Source organism: Hesperophylax consimilis, chromosome 10 (assembly GCF_061612785.1).
Source record: "Hesperophylax consimilis isolate HC1 chromosome 10, BYU_Hcon_1.0, whole genome shotgun sequence".
In the NCBI taxonomy this organism is placed as follows: Eukaryota; Metazoa; Arthropoda; class Insecta; order Trichoptera; family Limnephilidae; genus Hesperophylax; species Hesperophylax consimilis.
In genome coordinates, this window is record NC_142845.1 from 15,130,949 (window position 1) to 15,150,397 (window position 19,449).

Genomic DNA, 19,449 nt, shown 5'->3' on the forward strand with positions numbered 1-19,449 from the left:
ACTTCGTTTTATGAATTATTTTTATATGAAACGACAAAAAAAATGAGGTGACATTGATTGACATTATTATTAGGTTGTCATAATACATACATTTGTCTTATAAAGTTTTTTTTTAATTTTCGTATAGGTACATTTCAGTAATTTTAGTTACAAAAAACGTTAACCATTTAAATTTTTTTACATTTGAATTCAATTTGCATTCAAAATTTGAACATTTCGAAAAATATAAGTACATTTGTAATAAAGCGTATTTCAACACCTTTCTAAAACAGTTTTGAGTTTTCGGATACGTTTAGAAATATTCCATTTATTTTGGATTTTATTGCAAAGCGGAAATACTACCTTCTGACAAAATATGCCCAAGCCCTGAGTAGTTAAAAGGGTAAGTATAATCCACTTTAAATTGATATGTATCGTTATGTGTACTTGCTAGGGTTAGAACGCTAAGCTATGCTTTGAAACTAAGGACCGGCAATCATCCGGTTCTTTTCCTAATGACGCCTCATTTACGTTAACGATTCACGTGACGTATATTATTATGTTGTATTCAATAACCTTTATAAGGCGCGGTGGCCCCGGTTCGTGGTATGGTGACGATTTGATCGTGGGCAGGCATAACCATAATATAAAATATCATTATAAAACCTGGTAAAGAATCTTTGTTGATTGTTAGAAGAAAAGGTGTAGAGAACGCAGCATAACGATGAAATTGTGCAAATAGTTTGGTAGGTAATAAGTAGTGAACTAGAATTGAACATTAACGAGTATAAAACCTAAAACTACTAGTATCTTATATCAAATCACGAAGAAGACGTGAAAAACCTATTAGAACTTTGTTAATACGATAAAATCATTTTATAGTAAGACTACGAAGCTTAGAGTTAGAATAATAAAATAGTCTGAATAAAATGATATCGGGGAAATTATGCAGCAAATTCGATAACCATCAACCAAATATTAAAACAAAAACCTTCTGAAAAAGATCCACGAAATCAATTCGTAACCTAACACATCCAGGCAGGAATCCTTGATATAACTTAATAAAAATACTTAATTTAAAACGACGCGCATTGCAATTTTCACACCTTTGGTACGCTACACTATGAATGACAGTGAATATATCAATAAAGAGAAAAAACTCTAAGCAATATTGTCACGAAACCGATTCTACATACATTACAATCCACGATACATCTGCTACGTATCGCTGAAAATTCTGGCAACTAAAATGAGCGACTGAGAAAATGCCAACAACGGCGAGAGAAAACTTCTGAAAAAGTCAAGTATTCAAGAAGCAGTTCCCGTAGAAGTTATTATCTACAACACATTTTCCCTAGACTTACAAAGATCTTCCATCAACGCGGTAACCCAGAAGCAGATGGCTTAGTGTATCCCATTCGGTGCAGGAAATTGGGGCTAGTTTACTGGCGTTCTCACGCGACCCCAGGAACTACACAAGCGAGCGCAGGAGGCGGTGGAATTACCCCGAGATCGATCGGCCCATGCCGTGCCGAGATATTGAATTATGAAGTTTGGAATTAACACAAACAAGAGTTCGTAGAATTCCGAAACACGAAGACTCTATCGTAAGTAACGTATTGACAGGTTTAGTGGTTTGTATAACGTAAATTCTACTGCCTACGCGGTGCGCTTCATAAAATAGTACACACTTATGTTAATACACTCAATACCCTGGCGGTGAAAGCGTTTATTATGCAATGTAAATCATAAATAAGACCAGCAAAATTGAAGCTATAAATCAACCTTTATTTCATAACCAGCCCCCATATTACCTACCTGAATTCCATAACTTTTAATTCACAGCCCGCTACATGTATAAATACCTACTTATGTTTGCTAAATCTACGCATTAAGAATTGTTGGGGTTCATAGATAACCAATTGCCACGTTTGTGAAAAATAGTAAATCATTATTATTACATCATAATCACTTTCAAAAGGCACGAGCAAAACATTTTAACCTTAAAATGTAATGCAACACTGTAGCTATCCCACAAATATACAGCAAACATTTAGTACAACAATTTCCGGGATGGGAACAAAAACAACAATACAATCCTGCTTAATCCGTCTGAATATTCATTCTTTCTTTATTTCTCTCCCAAAGCCCCGGGGATGCAAACAGAAAGAGGTCCGACAAGAGAGATCGGACAGCGCACAGAGGTAGAACTCAGCTTTCCGGAAGGTGGAAAACTTCCCAACAAGGCCAAAGTGAAGGCTAAAGTAATAAGAAAAGTCTTCAAATAAAGAAACGGATTCCGGAAAAGATATCCAATAATGTGATCAAAACTTTAATAAAACTATTCAGATTAAATACTTCTTTCTCAATCTCTTTTTCTGGTTTGTTTACAAATGACTCGACTTCTTTGTAAAAATATGTTTTTACGTAAAAAACAAAATTCACACAAACACCTTAGCTTAACGTGTATACGATGTCAGAAAAAAATATTCACCACCACACTAAAACCTAACAAAAAATCTAAGGAGAAAATCATATTCTCATTTTCACGATGTTTCGAGCAAGCCTGAACGAGAGGCGAGTTATACACACGTCCGACAGCGCGGAAGCTTCGCAGCCGAATGAATTCCGAATAATTCAGTCTGGAAACATTCCTTAGCGCCGTCGCTAAAGCGCTCTGGCGGCAGAAAGTCGAACCTCGCTCTCGTGCGAACGCTGGAAAGCTCCGGCAGTATATTTCCAGGCGTCGAAAGCTATTCTCCCAAGTTTCAAGCCAAATGGGTGTTCTCTCGCTGTAGGCACAAATCACTTCGGAAGCAATATATTTATCAAGATGGCTCAAAGAGGACGTAGAGAAATATATAAATATGCAAGAGGAAAATAAAGCGTGGTTCCCGAAATAAAGGACACAGATGATATTGTATAAATAATGACATTTCGGGTTTATGTACATTTACAATTATTTTATCTTATAAATCGAATAAAAAAACTAACTTTTGTTTATCAAATTTCAATTATTTGTATACTAAATCAGAAGATCGGTAATAGAATCGAATTTAAAATGAAATGTAATAAATTGATGGAAATTAGTCACTTTCTGGTGGAAGATCATTGGTTTAATTCATAACAATACGCCAACCGGTTTCGGCACGTCGTGCGTTGGTCGGTTCGTTTTTGATGCATGATGCTGTAAGAATTTTATTATTGACTGTGAACTGAAAAACATTGATGATTATTCAATCAATGATTTATGTACTGAAAACAAATGTAAACTATACTTACATAAGTACTGAAGTAATCTACGTACAGGTGTATCTGCAATCATCTCCAAAGATTTTAAACAATGATTCCTGAGCATAATTGAAGTAAAAAAATGTTTACTGCCACAAGGTGGAAATGAATCACGTCGTATGCGCTTTGTCTCGCCTGCACGGTGCTGCTGGACCGAGAAGGAGGGCGTATCACGTGATGCGATAGGTTGTACCCATTACGTTACATGTGATGGAAAAAATATTTTGGCTTTTAATTGAAAAAAAGTCAGCGAACAGCAAAATGAAAACTAAATTTTTTACTCCAAATATGGTCAGGAATCGCTAGTGAAAGTGTTTCGGGTACGCGGTGATACACCCTGTATATTCGGAACGGTGAATTCATTTTAAGGCGATGCCATACGTAGTACCTAATGCAAAATCATGTGTTTTTGGTTTGAAAATTTGGTAGCCTAGAAATGTTTCAGATGCTTTAATTAAATACTGCGAGTAGAATACATCTTGGCCTTTGAAATAATCGAGTATTTTTAGATAAATCTTTTTATAAGCCTACAAAAAAATAGTGTATAAGGTCTATGAAAACTGCTTTAAAGTTCAAAATCTCCTACTTACGAACCCATTTTCGGTTATGATTTTATTGTATAATGAGGAAAATTAAGTTATTTATAAAATGATCGAAAAAAAAATTAAATATTTATGCCTGAACATCCAAAAAATAAAATAAAAGGCACTTTTTGGCCATGTTTTTTTCTTGCATAAATCAAAACAGGCGAATGGTGTTAAGCGGGAATTTAAACGTTATCGCCATCTACCTAAGGGTTGTTATTGATAGCGGCTCAATTTTAAATATTAAGCGACGTAGTGCATCGCCTTAACGTAAGGATTGTTTTGCCTTTCCTAATTAACCCTTTAAAAATATCCGCAAACTTCAGTTACACAATACTAATTTGTAAAGTTTCGCCGTGTTTATTAAACACACGCCCTTGCGAGTCGAGAGCTGACGAAGGCGGCGGAGGCAAATTAATTGGGGGCGGCCAAAGGATAATGTATTATATAAATGGGTTATGGATTTACGAGCAAGAAGTTTCTCAGCCTCGCTGTTTGCTCCTCTCTGCTAGTGTTGCGTTCCTGGTACACTTTAATTGATTTATGTCGTTTTAATTAATTAATGGTAGCGTTGAGCAATAGTGGGATAAAGATTTTCACTGTCATAGTTAAGCGAGATTTAATTGTGGTTTTTTCCGATAGTACCTAACGCAATATGCATTGCATTTATGATGTTAGGATGATATTAACAAAAAAAAAGTTTTACAACCATGGTAAAGTTTAGCTAAGAACCCCTGTCAACGGGGGGCGAAATGTCTCAATCTTAAATACAAAACACAAGTCACGTCTGTTCCACTAGCTGCATGGAGGTGAGAGCCATACAGATTTGAAGCATCCATTTAACTTTAAAAAATAAAACAGGAACATAATTTCAACAGGTTCAATAAATAAAAAGTTTTCAAATTAGTGACAAATTTCTCACAAAGTCTATATAAAACTTTTACAGACGAAAAGTAAAAGAAATTCTGCATTTTCAATAGTGTTTAAATTCGGATTTCAACAAACAAATGTCAGGTAAATAATTAAAGTAAATTCAAAAGTGCGATAATTTCTGTATGTAGGTACGAGTAGTAGTGTCGAGTAGTCTTGTGTAAAATCAATGGGTGTATGAAGCACGTAATTCACATCACAGTAAATTATTGAAAACATCAAGTTAAACATGACAATCGTTGTTCCAACATCCCCGATTGATTCCCGCCGTGGTGAGGAAGGGGGTGCACTCCAATAGTAATCGTTTCAATCGTAGGAAAACTTTCCCGTCAGCTGAGCGGAGCGGAAGGTAAAGAGAGGGTGGTCTCGAGGGGTGGTTTTCTCGGGGGATGAGATCACCGCTCATTTCCGACTGAAAATAACGACCTTTTAATGATTACTTTCTCGTGAACACTTATTTTTCAAATATCATTAGAATTTAAGCACGCAATTAATCTAGCAATTGAAATAAGTTCGTCCTTATGATAATAGAGGTTTGTTAAGTACGTTTAGCAAAACATATTTTTTATAACAATTATAACTCGTTGTCAGTACATAGTAGAGTTGTTATTAGGCGCGGAACTGGTAGAGGAAGGATGAAAGTGGAAAAATGAATTTTTTGAAGTGTAATTTGGAAATCAGAACAAAATTAAGAAAATAACGCTTTTTATGTTTACAAAGGAGTGTATATGATAAAAAAAAAATCAATAGAACAAGAAACGCCCGATGAAGACAAGTTAATCGTGTTTGAGACGAGATTACGGTTATTTTAGTTACAATCGGAAAAGCTGTCGTTAGAGGAGGTACTCGTTATTATTGGTAGTCAAATAGACTTTGTTCCGACTAATTAATCTACGGATTTGAATCCCTTTTCAATGCAAGCTCAATGTGCATCAGTGTACGTAACATCATCCGACACGTTATTGATCCACAATAAACAGCGGCTAACGGCTGAAGAATGTTCTAGTCCGGAGCGATACGGAGCGGAACAGCGGCGATGGCGATGGCGATGGTGACGGTTCACACCCTATTCAGGGATAAAGTACGGCGGGGAACCGACCCTCGCCCTTTGACGGGGACTCTAACTCCTCTGTTGGCATTATGCGGAACCACGAGGGTTACAGCCGGAGACCTAACACAGGGGTCGAGTTTCCTTTACTGATTTTACTTGCCACTAAAACAAATCTGACTCGATTTTATTCACTTACCATTTTTATTTTATATTTTGGAAAAAATGCAGTTCCAAACACTTTTAAAAATAAACCAGTAAAGTTTTCGTCAATAAAAATAATTACTTTGGAAAATCAATGATGCAAATGTGAATGGTAGCAAAGTCGGGGACGCCCGATGAAGAAATGGCACGACCAAGTGAATCAGATACTTGAGTCGGGCCATGTCAAGAAGAATAAAATAGTATGTATGAGACGATGTATGAATGTGGAGGAGGCAAGGAGTGTGTGCCAAGACCGATTTGTTTGGCGGTCCATCCTCTGTGCCTACCCTTGCGGAGAAACGGCGAGATAGTTAGTTATGTCTATTTTGAAATTGTTAGGTTTATGGATAAACATCGGTAAAATCGACATTTGAACTAGAAATACCGAATCTAAGGTAATGTCAAAGAGGCAGCTAACCTTTCACTAAGTTAAAGCTTTTTACGGACTTTTTCAGATTTAACCAAATCACAGATTATATACCACTAGTAGAAAGATAATATAATATTATGCATAATTCGTCGTGCTTGACATTATACCCTTCATTTTACTTGTGAGGTTATTAACTATCGACCTTGCTTTTAATAAACGTCTTTTAAATTTTACAACTATTAATAAACAACCATTTATGTATGGTAAACCGTTGTTTATCAGTTGTGTAAAATTTAAAACAGGTTTATTAGTAAGATAAGTTTATTAGTTGTATTAAGAAAATCGTTAAGCAAATTTAATTCTAAATTTGCAGAAAAATGTAAATCATTTTTGTATAAATGGTTTTTCATGAAGTTTAATTGTACTAAATATTAAAAAATGTATACAAAAAATTGAAAATGAAACTCACTGTCACTTCGTATACCCCATGTAACATATAAAAAGAAAACATACAAGAAAACTTCTGTCTAAAATTACACGAGTTTTCAACAGCGAAATAATTCGATTGCTGAAATGAGAGCGAAGTTAAGAAAGTTACCCGGTAACAAAATTCAGGACAAAGGAAAATGGAAAGACCATTAATTTGTGATTTAATAAAACACAAAACGTCCATATTGAACAAGTAAAAACTGATAAAAAGTATTACTTCAAATGAAAAGTTCATATTTACGAGGCTTTTTCCATAACGTTTTTTAAAATATTACCTCCATCTCGATTTCTCGATTATAAAGGAAAATAAACTAACCCTTCACAAAATAATATTAAAACCGAACTGAAACAAAATGTTACATGATGTGGCTTAGTCGATAAGCTCGGTGTAATGGGTTAAAAATCAGTTTTACCCTTATAAGTGGATTACTAAAATAAATACGGCCGGTATGGTTATGATAATAAAAGGTGCGGTATTATCTGAAAAACGTACATGTTTGTGGATTGAGCCTTTCTATAAATATACCCGTACCCTGATTAAATCTTTCTGGGAAAGTTAACATTGTTTGTCGTATCGAAATTTTAAATTTAAAAAAATATCCCTAAGATATTTTAATGAACAGAAATAAATGAACTAGATTAAAAGTGTCTGAAATTCAAATGAATAAAGAGAGAACTACGTTATCTAGCGTTACATCCAGAGCGTAGATGGCAAACTTTAATTTGATTGTGATTTATTATTTGATAAAGTTCCAAGTGAAAAATCCTCGAGTTTAATCCGACAAACAAAGGGTTAGTATGCCGTCACGCCAGGGAGCTCCTTGTCTCGGTAATATAGGCTCTATTACGTGGGTGAAAAGGGAGTAGTATTGTATACAGACAGGGGAAACGAGAACTCAGATAACAGGAGCAAGGCAAGCTAAATGTATGTAGAGTTTGTTGAGCGACGAATTTATGAAATCGATAAACGGGCGACGTTGACATATTGTGGTGTTGACAAGAGATTAAATATTTTGAAATGTAGTACTGCTGCGAGACGGGGAATTTCGCTTTAATGGTTCAATAACCACAGTTCGGATTTATCAAAGGGATTTAAATCCAATCTCGGGTTAGATTAAATGCCAGAGATTGTTGTAATTCAAATATATTGGTATTTGGTAAACTGGTTGTCGAATACAGCTCTGACATACTAATTATTACTTATTGGAGTGACATTGGTTTAGCGTAAATCTACATCGATATCACACATAGACAAATACGGAAATCTTGAGACCGTTTGGATTTTAGATAGAAGTCATTCGAAAACAAGCCAATCTCTGTGAATATTGCAAGAAAAATATCATAAGACCGAGATTTTTGTATAATATTGAATTATTACAAAGAAATAGACCCTCGTCTTCCAAATAAACTTGTAGCAGCTATAAAAACGTCTCAGGGCGAAAATTTCACAAAGTCAAATTTTCATCACAATATGAAGAAAATTATGCGGGAGAATTTTCTCAGAAGTGACGTAGTGACATTAATATATCGGGAGACATCACGAATAATTTACAATGTATTTAGGTTTTGGACCGATGCCGGTGTATTTAGGTTTTTTTGGAAATGACGCAAGTCGACGATGATTGCTCTAATTGCCACGATTAGAGATAATAAATAATACGTGCGAAAAAAAGCAGTATGACAAATTATGTTTTAACGAGTTATGAAAATGATAATATAGTTACTAACGTAAACAACGCAGAACTAAATAACTAATAGTACCTAAAATAGGTGCCAAAATATACTCTATAACAAAGAATTACAACCGCGACGTTTGATTTATTATACCAGGGTGGCCACAAAAAAAGGATTTCAAAATTCCCTGATAATTCCAGGTTTTCCAGGGCAGTTTCTATATTTTTCCCTGATATGTTTTATTTGGTATAAGGACATATGGTTCAAAATTTTATTTTTGAAACACGATTTACAGATACATAAATAAAGGGAATTCCGTCATCTAAAGCATTTATTATTTCCTTGCACCACAATGATCTATTCAAAACAAAATACACTTATTACAAATTTATGATATTTCGCCTGAAGACAATTTGTGTACAAATGAAAAGACCAAACAAAAGTAAGTACAGTAGAACCCCGATAATCCCAAAAACGCGTAATTCGAAATTTTCGCCAAAAAAATTTCCGCAGAAAAATTTTTTCATACAAAAATTTTTTTAATTCGAAATTCGTTAATTCGTAATTCAAAATTTATTTTTGTCCGCGCGCGAATATTTGTTGGTGAAATTCGAAAAAATTAGATTTTTGCGAAAATAAATCATAATATTTCGTAAATCTGAATCTAAAAGTCAGCCGTGGCGGTAAAAAGCAGAAAAATGTATTTTTACGTGGTTATACATCGTCCTAATTAGTATTATTATTTTGTAAATCTGAATCGATTTACACTGGAATGTTGTATTTTTTCAAATTTATTTCGAATGTCCGAGTTTGAAGGGCCGAGAAAATACGTTTTACGCGGATATGTGTCGTAGTTTTACGAGTTTACACCAAATATCTGTATTTAAAGGGTCGGCCGCGACGAAACTCGGCCGCGAAATTTCGATTTACGCGTAAATGTATCGTATATTTACGAATTTATTTCGAATATTTGAATTTAAATGGCCCGCTGCGACGGAAATCGGCCGCGAAATCTCGATTTACGCGTAAATATATCGTATTTTTACGAATTTATTTCGAATATCTGAATTTTAAAGGGCCCGCCGCGACGGAAATCGGACGCGAAATTTCAATTTACGCGGAAATATATCGTATTTTTACTAACTTTACTTCGAATATCCGAGTTAAAAAATACGGCGCTACGGAAATCGGCCGAAAAATTTCGATTCACGCCGAAATATGACATATTTTTACGAATTTACTTCAAATATCTGAACTTAAAAGGCTGATCGCGACGAAAAACTGCCGATAAAATTCGATTTACGCAGAAATATTTCATATTTTTTCGAATTTACATCAAATATCTTAATTTAAAGGGTCGGCCGCGACGGAAATAGGCCGCGCATTCTCGATTTACACGGAAATATATCGTATTTTTGCGAATTTTTTTCGAATCGAAATTTTAAGAGCCGGCCGCGAATTCTCGTTTAACGCGGAAAATCGTATTTTTACGAATTTAAATTCAGATATTTGAAATAATGGGCCGGCTGCGACGGAAAATTACCGCGAAATCTCGATTTACGCGGAAATATATCGTATTTTTACGAATATCTCAATTTAAAGGGTAGGCCGCGACCGAAATCGGCAGCGAAATCTCGATTTACGCGTAAAAATATAGCATTTTTACGAATTTATTGCGAATATCTGAATTTAAAGGGCCCGCCGCTACGGTAATCGGCCGCGAAAATAAAGAAATAATTGGTATTAATACGAATTTACAGCTAAAATACCACCCGGATTTGAAGAAGATTTGTAAAAATGTTGATAATGATGATCTTTAAATTTTATTACGACCGTACTGGGTGTCCGACCCTTTTGACACTTTGTTGTAACTTTGCTAGCTTTTTCTTTACAGATTTCGCACCTACATAGTATAGGGTAAAAACCAAGGCGGGTGGTTTACGACATGATTGTTGCAAGGGCTATTTACGAAAATAATAATAAAAAATACCTACTTATCTAGTTTGTCTTTGTCGGCATATCTTTTGTTACACACGCCGCAAGTAAAAGTAATACAACACAACTTTGGGACTTCACAAATCGTAAATAACGAATTTCGTTTTATTTTTGGAATTCCCTGATATTTTAAGAATATTTTAAAATTCCCTGACATTTCCCTGATAATTCCCGGTTCGGTAAAATTCCCTGATAATTCCCGGTTTTCCCGGTTTTCCAGGTCTGTGGCCACCCTGTATACGTATGTATGTCTTACAATACGAATTCGCTACGAAGTGATTGGTCCGTTAAACTGTGAAAAAAATTGTAGCTCATTACTAATTATTTTTAAATGCTAGCGAAACCCAGCTTTCGATAGTTGTTTTTAAAAGAGGTTTCAAAAAGCTCGCCCATCAATAAAAGGAGGCCATGAGTAAAATAATTTCCCTCGGGGCCTATACCATCATTGGGGATACTGTGTGGAGGGTCTTTTAAAGGAAAAGATGCGGAGGAAGTTCTGGGAACGAAAAATTTATGAGGGGTGGGTAGTAATTTGGGGGTTAGTTTGTATAGGAGTGATGGACATATGAATCCATTCCTCCCACTGCAGAGCAAGGTGATGGGTCGAAAGAGTCCGGCTAGAGAGGTCCGAGGGTATGCTTCAACCGGCCTCTCCCGATCGGGCCTGCTATGCAGATGGTGGGCAGACGCATCCGCTGGCAAGACCTGAATAAACCCCACCCCATGAACCCGGGCACTCTTGCTAAGTCACCAAACGTAGCGATCCTCTTGGGAAAATCTATGGCAGTTGGTTATCCAATAAATGGCGGCGGTACCCATATCTTCCTCCCAAGTTATATTGAACTAGAAATTTCAGACAGAAAACTTATCAAATTTGAATTATAATGCGTACGCTAAAACATAATAAAATAGAATATATTTTGCAAACGAGTTGAAATAAATCCACTCCAGTCACTTTGATTTAACTGTGCCGATAAAAGTGATTCCCATCCGATGTGTCAACCGAAGCGAGGGTGTCAATTAACATCGGTTGGCCGATGAAACTTCTAGTTGATTACTGCAGCCCACTCCAACCTCCCCCCCCCCACCCCAAAGCCCACCCGTGGAATACTGCCCAAGTTTTTCCCTCGGAGGCCGTGTCCCCGGGAGTTAATTGCTATTGAACAATTTAATTAAAATTCGGAGGACGAGATAAGAAACTCCAGAGTCCCGAGCGGCCAAATGACGGAGACAATTCGTGCCCTTGGAATAACAAGGTCCCATCGGACTTGGAAATGTTAAGCGATAATGAACTTGAAAGCAGCACTCTCTAGAGCCTATTATCGCATAACATTGCCGAGTCGTATGGAACCTTGTTGTTCCAAGGGCACAAATTCGCAAAGATGACTTGATGAGGAGAGACGAGGGCGCGATGGGAAATACAGGATTATGATAATGTTAAAAAGATTTTCCGCGATAATAAATTGAAAGCGATAGACACTTGAAAATAATTATTTTAAATTGAGGGCCGAGATAGAACGCACCGAAATATTTGGCAGATAATGACGAAGGACAAAATACTTACATTTCAACGTGATTTATAAAATAAAGTTTTGCTCAATGTGAAACCAACTTATAATAATTTATCTCAAAAACTCAAGTGTTAAATAATAAATTTACGCGCTGGATTAAAAGTTAAATAATTTTAAAACTAATCGACAAATCGTTTATTTCATCAGAGTTGAGATCATCGGAGCGAATTGGATAGGATTGGGTACTTGATGAAGACATTTATCAACGCCAAGCCTCGCAAAACGGTAATCCTTCATTTAATTTGGAGTAATTGAATGTTGAAGCGGTTAAATGCGAATGGCCTTATCGGCGCACAACTTAAAAGGGGAAATAATAATTTGTAGAATACGACGAGGAAAATTCGCTGGAAGCGGGCCAAAGGCCAGAACCGCGCGCCGAGGGAGATTCTTACTACGGTTAGGGATGGACAATTTGATTGACAACATCGAACTCTCACGGAAACATCCAAACATAATTTGATCATTCTCATTCTTCTATTGCGATTATTATTCACCGCGATTTTCATTTGGTGTCGCGACCTATTAGTTGGGAACCTATGCTTTAATAGTTATTTAATTTAGTATGTTACAGAGTGGATAGTAATAGGTAATATGTCGATACTTTAATTTGCCACAGCAAGCAAAACAAGATATTTTATAAAATTGTATCAATTTAATGATAATAAAATCGATGTTTCGTGAATATCGATCAAATCTCGCATCCCTAACCCGAGTATTCTTAGCTCAGTATCCGGCGCTCGGCTGAACGTTCACAATGTTACTACTTTTATTTACGAAAGAGTAATCGAATTACGGTCGGGGCAATCGAAAATGCAGATTTTCCCCTGTTATAGATGTACAGCAGGTAGCAAGTACCTACCGTGTACAGACCAGCGGGAGTCCAAGCAAAGCGGATGCGACGTATCAAATTGCTGAATTCGCTGACGTATTTCAAGTGGTGCTTTCGGTCCAATTACTTCTCCGCGGATAGCGAGCAACACATACCTAATCAAATAGCTGTTAACGACTGAGGAAGTTAACAACAAAATTAAATAAAACCAAAATTATGTTAAATGTGTTATTATGATCTGAAAGATAATTTACCAGCAAATGGAATTTAGAATTGGAAAATGAAAATAAGAGTTCATTAATAATGCAACGTTTTGGCCATGTGGATTGTGGAAGCGACCAAGAAGCAGATCGTGAAATAGATGAACTGACGGAGCAGGAGGAGAGGTACAAGAAATGGAGAATAATGGCAAGAACCATAACCAGTGAAAAACATTTTTAAAGGGGGACAAATACTCACTGTGATGATGTGATTTTTTAAAGAAATTATTCTTATTATAATGACGTAAATGCAATATACATGGATTGAACGCTAAAAGCGAAAAGGCTAAAGCTTTCAATAACTACAAATTCTTTGTTCTCAAATTTCAGTGACTGAAGTAAACGTGAATAACCTTCGGCTAGGGGATCTTCAGACATAAAGATGAAAACGAGGAGTTCACTTGAAGTGCGAAGGCTAAATCGCATGGCGTAATATATTTTCAAAGCTGGTATAATTTACGAATAAATAATTCCAGGAGAGTAATTCTCGAGTGAACCTAGTCAGCAAGGTTTATAGTAAGTTAATAAGTAATTATTATCTGAAGGAAGTATAAAAAACACCGAGTAGAATGAGCTCGTACTCGTGTTTATATTTCATTTAAAACTGTTAAGCTAAGAAGCAGAGTCGACTCGCGCGGTGGGTTTTTCCAGAGGAAATTTTCACTTTAAACGCGGCGCGTTGTGACGAGTATTAGCTATTAGCTGGGGTTTTATCGCTTTTGCCACAGTTTAGGACGTAAAAAAATAACACGAGAAGTATTTAATAATATATGGATATATACGTAACGCTGCGACGTATACATTTGCCAACCGAAACGCGAACCAAGTCACAATTAACTGCAAGCGGCGTTTTGCGCCATTTGCGGTTGCTTCGTTCCATTCCCATAAGTTGAAGTTCAGCTCGACAGTTCGGCTCGCGTATGTATACGTAGCATTATGTACTGGCCTGTATACGTGTGAGACACGGTGTCACTACCGAACTTGCTCGATAGAACGACTCCGAATTCAATATAATGACGCCTGTAGAATTTGGATACCGAAGATCCAGCAGCGCATCGACAATGTTCACGGAATTAGGACTAAATGGATTTGACGTTCTGATGAGATACCGGGTCACTGGAGCCAGGATGCGGCTAATGGCCTCCGCCAACGCGTTGGTGACCGCAGCCTACCAGCACCAAACGCCACTCCTGAGTGAGCGCTGGGCACAAGCTCACTCAAGACCACGCCCTGCATAGTAGTACTCTGTTGTTAATTTATTATTTTTTTATATATTTTTGCATTTTTCACATATCTATAGTACAAAAAATATGTATATCTATATGGGACGTGTGGGATTGCACTAACCCCCCACATCCTATTAAAATTATTATTATTATAAGTACACAATAGTAATACGCGAATAAAATGATAATCATGTATTTTGGTAGAAAGCAGTCACTTTGTGGTTTGACATTTTAATAAAATAAAACAATAATAACTTTGATTTGAGATTTTCACGGCCAAAAGAGTTATAGTGATTTATTATTGGGGTATTATGCCGTGTTGATACCTCCTTCTTTAGTCAACGCTTCGGACAGCATCACAGTATCCATCACCAGGGAAGATATGCAACACGGCATAATACCCTAAAAATAAATCACTGTAATAATAACATTGTTTATAACCACGAATATATTTTATTTATTATCACCGACCGGTTTTGCATAACACAAGAATCACCGGGGTATAAATTAAACTTAGATGATGCTCGGTCGTAATATATTAAATAAATTCGTGGTTATAAACAAAGTTATTATTGTTTTATTTTTCCTTCACTTTATTTTTCTCATTGGTTTGTGTTTTGTGTTTATTTGGTAGAATTTAATTTTTTGTTCTTTTCATAAAATATATTTGAATGCAGTATTTTACATGCTTTTCGACTACCACACTAGACACATGTCCGTATTATGGTAGTCGTGAATGATGATCTAAAAACACAATGAAAAGTAATTGTTTTCCGATAGGTATGTAGATACCTATAGTTATTTTTACATTTGAGATCTGTTTCTGTATTATAATGAGCCTCATAACAACGGTAAAATAATCAAGCGTAAAATTAACTACATCCAGCAAAAATCATTTTAATACATCTTTTTTGCCGAATTAAAACACCTTTATAACATTCTTCTTCTGAATGAATTAAAGGTTTCAAAATAAGAAATACATAAATAAAATATAATGTTTTTTAAAAGTGTTGAATTAAGTCGTCAAGTCAATAAATAAAAACATTTAATTCTGGCCACAAATAAAATGCAATGGTGTTTAAAATATGTCAAATAATTTTGTTGAATTCGGCGTTGACACATTGCGTCGTTAAATATTATTGGTGAACAGCTTCTTACGTTATAAAGTTCGCGTCTCACCTGTTGCGAGTATTATTTATTGCAATAGCCCAATCATTCTTATAATTGCATTGAAATTTAAATTGGCAAAGAGTCGTAGGTTATGGTAACATTCAAAACACGCGAATTTAAATATTTCTACAGTAAAATTATCATACGACAACAAAGTTCCCTGTAAAAAATATCTTTATTCTCCGATAATAAATTGTAATAGTCATCGAAAGCGATAAAATGAAGATTCAATACAAGTAAGTTATTTGGATATCAAATCAATTTATTTTCATAACGCATCATTGCAAGTCATTATTTAAATACAGGGTTTTCCGAAAAGAGGTGTTATTTTGAATAGCCCGCTATTTCGGTAGATGTTACTTTTGAAGCTGTCATTTTTTGACATTTGACAAGTAGAAACTACGCCATTAATAAAAATGGAACGATACACGCTTCAACAACGCATTGAAATTATTAAAATTCACTTGAGTGAATCAAATGCAAATCATCTTGAGTGATGAGGCCCATTTCCACCTCGGTGGCTTCGTCAACAAGCAAAATTGTCGCATCTGGGGCTCGGAAAACCCAAGAGTTATTGTTGAAAAGCCTCTCTATCCTCAACGTGTAACTTTTTGGTGCGGTTTATGGTCCGGAGGAGTCATTGGACCTTACTTTTTCGAAAATGAGGCTGGAGCAACAGTTACGGTGAATGGATTGCGCTATCGAGAGATGATTAATGATTTTTTATGGCCGGAATTGGATGGTATTGATCTGGACAACGTTTAATTTCAACAAGACGGCGCTACGTGCCACACAAGCAACGAAACCATTGATCTTTTACGATTGAATATCAAAATAACACCTCTTATTGGAAAACCCTGTATAAACATCCTAGACGCGCTTCTTTACAAAACTGATAACATTAATTCTTCGTCATCCCATGATGTTGAAATTCATGATAAAAAGCTTTTTCGGTAAGTAGAAGCGAGCCGCTATAAAAACAAATTAATATTGTTTAACTAACTAACAACTAGCAGTCGGATTAATAATGGAGTGCTGGTACCGACCCTGACGTATGGCATTGAGGCATGGAACTGGCAGAGGAAGGATGAAGTAGACTGAGTGCCGTAGAAATAAGATCCCTAATCATATATGTGGTAAAACCATGTACGATCGTGTGAGAAAAGTGGAAAATCGCAAATAATGCAAGGTTGATGTAAGTTTAATAAGTAAGGTTAAGTCAGAAAAACAGAAGGGTATGGTATGAGACGGTGTATGAATGTGAATGAAGCAAGGAGTGTGTGCCAAGTTGCGAACAATCGGTAGTTGTTTGGCGGTTCGTCTTCTCTGCGTACCCCTGCGGAGAAACGGCGAGATGTTAGCTAGTTATCACGGCGTTTTCCGCAGGGTTAGGCAGACCGACACACAACTCTACCTCGGCAAACACCCCTTGCTTCAATCACATTTATATATCGTCTCATACTTGCACTTTTGTAATAAAAGTAAATTAGTGTAAAACTGATGTACCGCGAAGAGATTCTTACAAATATAAGAGCTGGTTATTTGTTTATTTATACATTCACGAGCATTTATAAAATAAAAAAATAATTACATTTACACTAGGAGTTTACATCGTAACTTCTTGCTTCTGTCAGGTATACGATATGGCCTATAAACCGAGCTACGTAAAACTTTGTTAAGATATTTTGGGACAAGGATTTCACTGGGTTTCACATTAAAACCGGGAAAATTAAGAGGTGATCATAAAATGAAATCTGAAGAAAATATGACCACTTTTCATTTACGTTCGGTTGACAAAGAGTTACCATAAAGTACTCTCACCTTTCAGATGTTATGCGACTTAATAACTTTATTTATTGCACATGTACTGTATATAAGTAAGTAGGGTTTACACATATTTTTACTACGCCCTTCTCACTAGGGATATCCTGTGCCGAGACAGGTTAGATTTCAATTATTTTATTTTTACGAGAAAAGTAACATATAACTTTTGAATAGTTTGAAGCAAAACTATTTAATAGATTTATATCATTCAATTTAGTACTGGTATTATGTGATTGATATTAACAGAGAACTTTTAATTGAGACAGTAATAGAGAATGAATTGAGAACTTTTAATTTAGATTTGTGTGAGTTGACTAATTGTTGAACAACTTTTGTTGGTGTGGCTGTGTTTATCCAAGATTTTTAATTGTTCAGATTTTTTAATTATCTTGTTTTGTCAGGTATGTTATTGCATATTTTTGTTGCAATTTAATTTGAAATTTATTTGTCCAAATGTTGTATTTGATTTAGGTATTTGTAAAAGTGAAAAGTAATGCTTCTAACACCAAACCAATACAAAAACACTAATAAAATTTATTTCATAGATATTCTCGAATAATCAGTCACCTGAAGTCTTGTGGTAAGAGCCTGAAATACAAAGATAACCTACCATGATTCTGAAGACGGTCCTTGGGATGCACTGAAATGCACAGGCAGGCCGAAGGCACGTCCCGCCCGGGGCATGTTGACTCCGTGCCAAAGTGCCCCCGATACGGAAAGCGGTGCAGGGATGAACCACATAACAGAACTATAACCGCTGCGGATTCGCGCAATTTTTCCCCAGCCCAGAATAAGTGGCCATCTTCAGCTAACGTAAAATGTATTTGAACACCGCGGGGAGCAGTTCGCCGTATCAATTGCAGCTAAAGAACTTTCGCACATGATACTTAGAAGTCGTTCAGAACATAACATTTTTTTATACTCGCGATTGTAATTTATTTTTGTGCGCTAAAAATGAGTGCTCAGTGTACAGGCAGGATCGGCATTATTTGTGCCGTTGTCGGTCATTTAAAAAACCAAAATATGAACTTCCAATACATAATTCCGATAACACACACCACACACGGACAAAGACACTTTCAATACTACGCAACCAAACTTTTTAACAGTATGCCCATTACTTTGAAACAATTAATGACTACAAATACATCTACAAACTTTCTCAAAAAACATATCGTAGCCTGGATAAAAAATCAAGATATTCACTTTATTCAAAAGATTATAATTCCTTTTTTCTGTACTTTTTTCTCTGTACTACAATATAAACCATTGTAATCATTTGTAAAATGTGTATTCAAGAATAGACATAAATAAATTTAAAAAAAGATTCTAGATAACGACACTAACATTACCGAGACTATAGATTATGGAACAAAGCAACTATCTCCAAAAATGTTAGGATTGTCAACGCTGGCGTAAGGAAATTTGCAAAACTACTTCCAGCCACAACTTCATTTCTTAAGATCTATAAAATATTAAATCAGACGAAACATAATGTTCAGCTTTTCTTTAGTATTGTGTAGAAAGGATGAAGAAATTAAGGCAAAATCGTGCAGTAATTTGTAAAAATGCTGGGCTAAATTGAATTTTGTTTCTATCGCTCACGCGTGGAGGGGGTTCACCTAAAGCGTTAAAATGCTTTCATAGCATGAATAAGCCTCACAATAAAATGAAAATAATTAATGTTGGTAGCTGACAGCTTAAGCTGAAACTTCACCAACTCAATTAAAATTAATAACATAACCTTATAAAATGTATATTAGTAATTACAGCGTGAAATTTGCTTCGTGTTGTGTTAAAATAGTGAATATAGAAAAAAAATATGCGAACGTAACAATAAAAATCTGGTAATTCGCGATTGAACGGAAGCGATAAATATTTACATGGCAGTGAATTAATTAATACCGAATGTGTTTTAAATATTATTGGGCAGTATAAAATCACATGCCATAAAATATAATCAATTTTATTTTGATGTTTTCGAAAATACATTGTGGATGTTGGT

The 19,449-nt window shown here is 35.6% G+C and overlaps 1 protein-coding gene across 2 annotated transcripts in view; it reads right to left on the bottom strand.

The window, feature by feature from the left end:
* The window catches only part of LOC149420347 (uncharacterized), a 486,416-nt gene that overhangs the window by 288,718 nt on the left and 178,249 nt on the right, over positions 1–19,449 (bottom strand). The window lies entirely within an intron of this gene.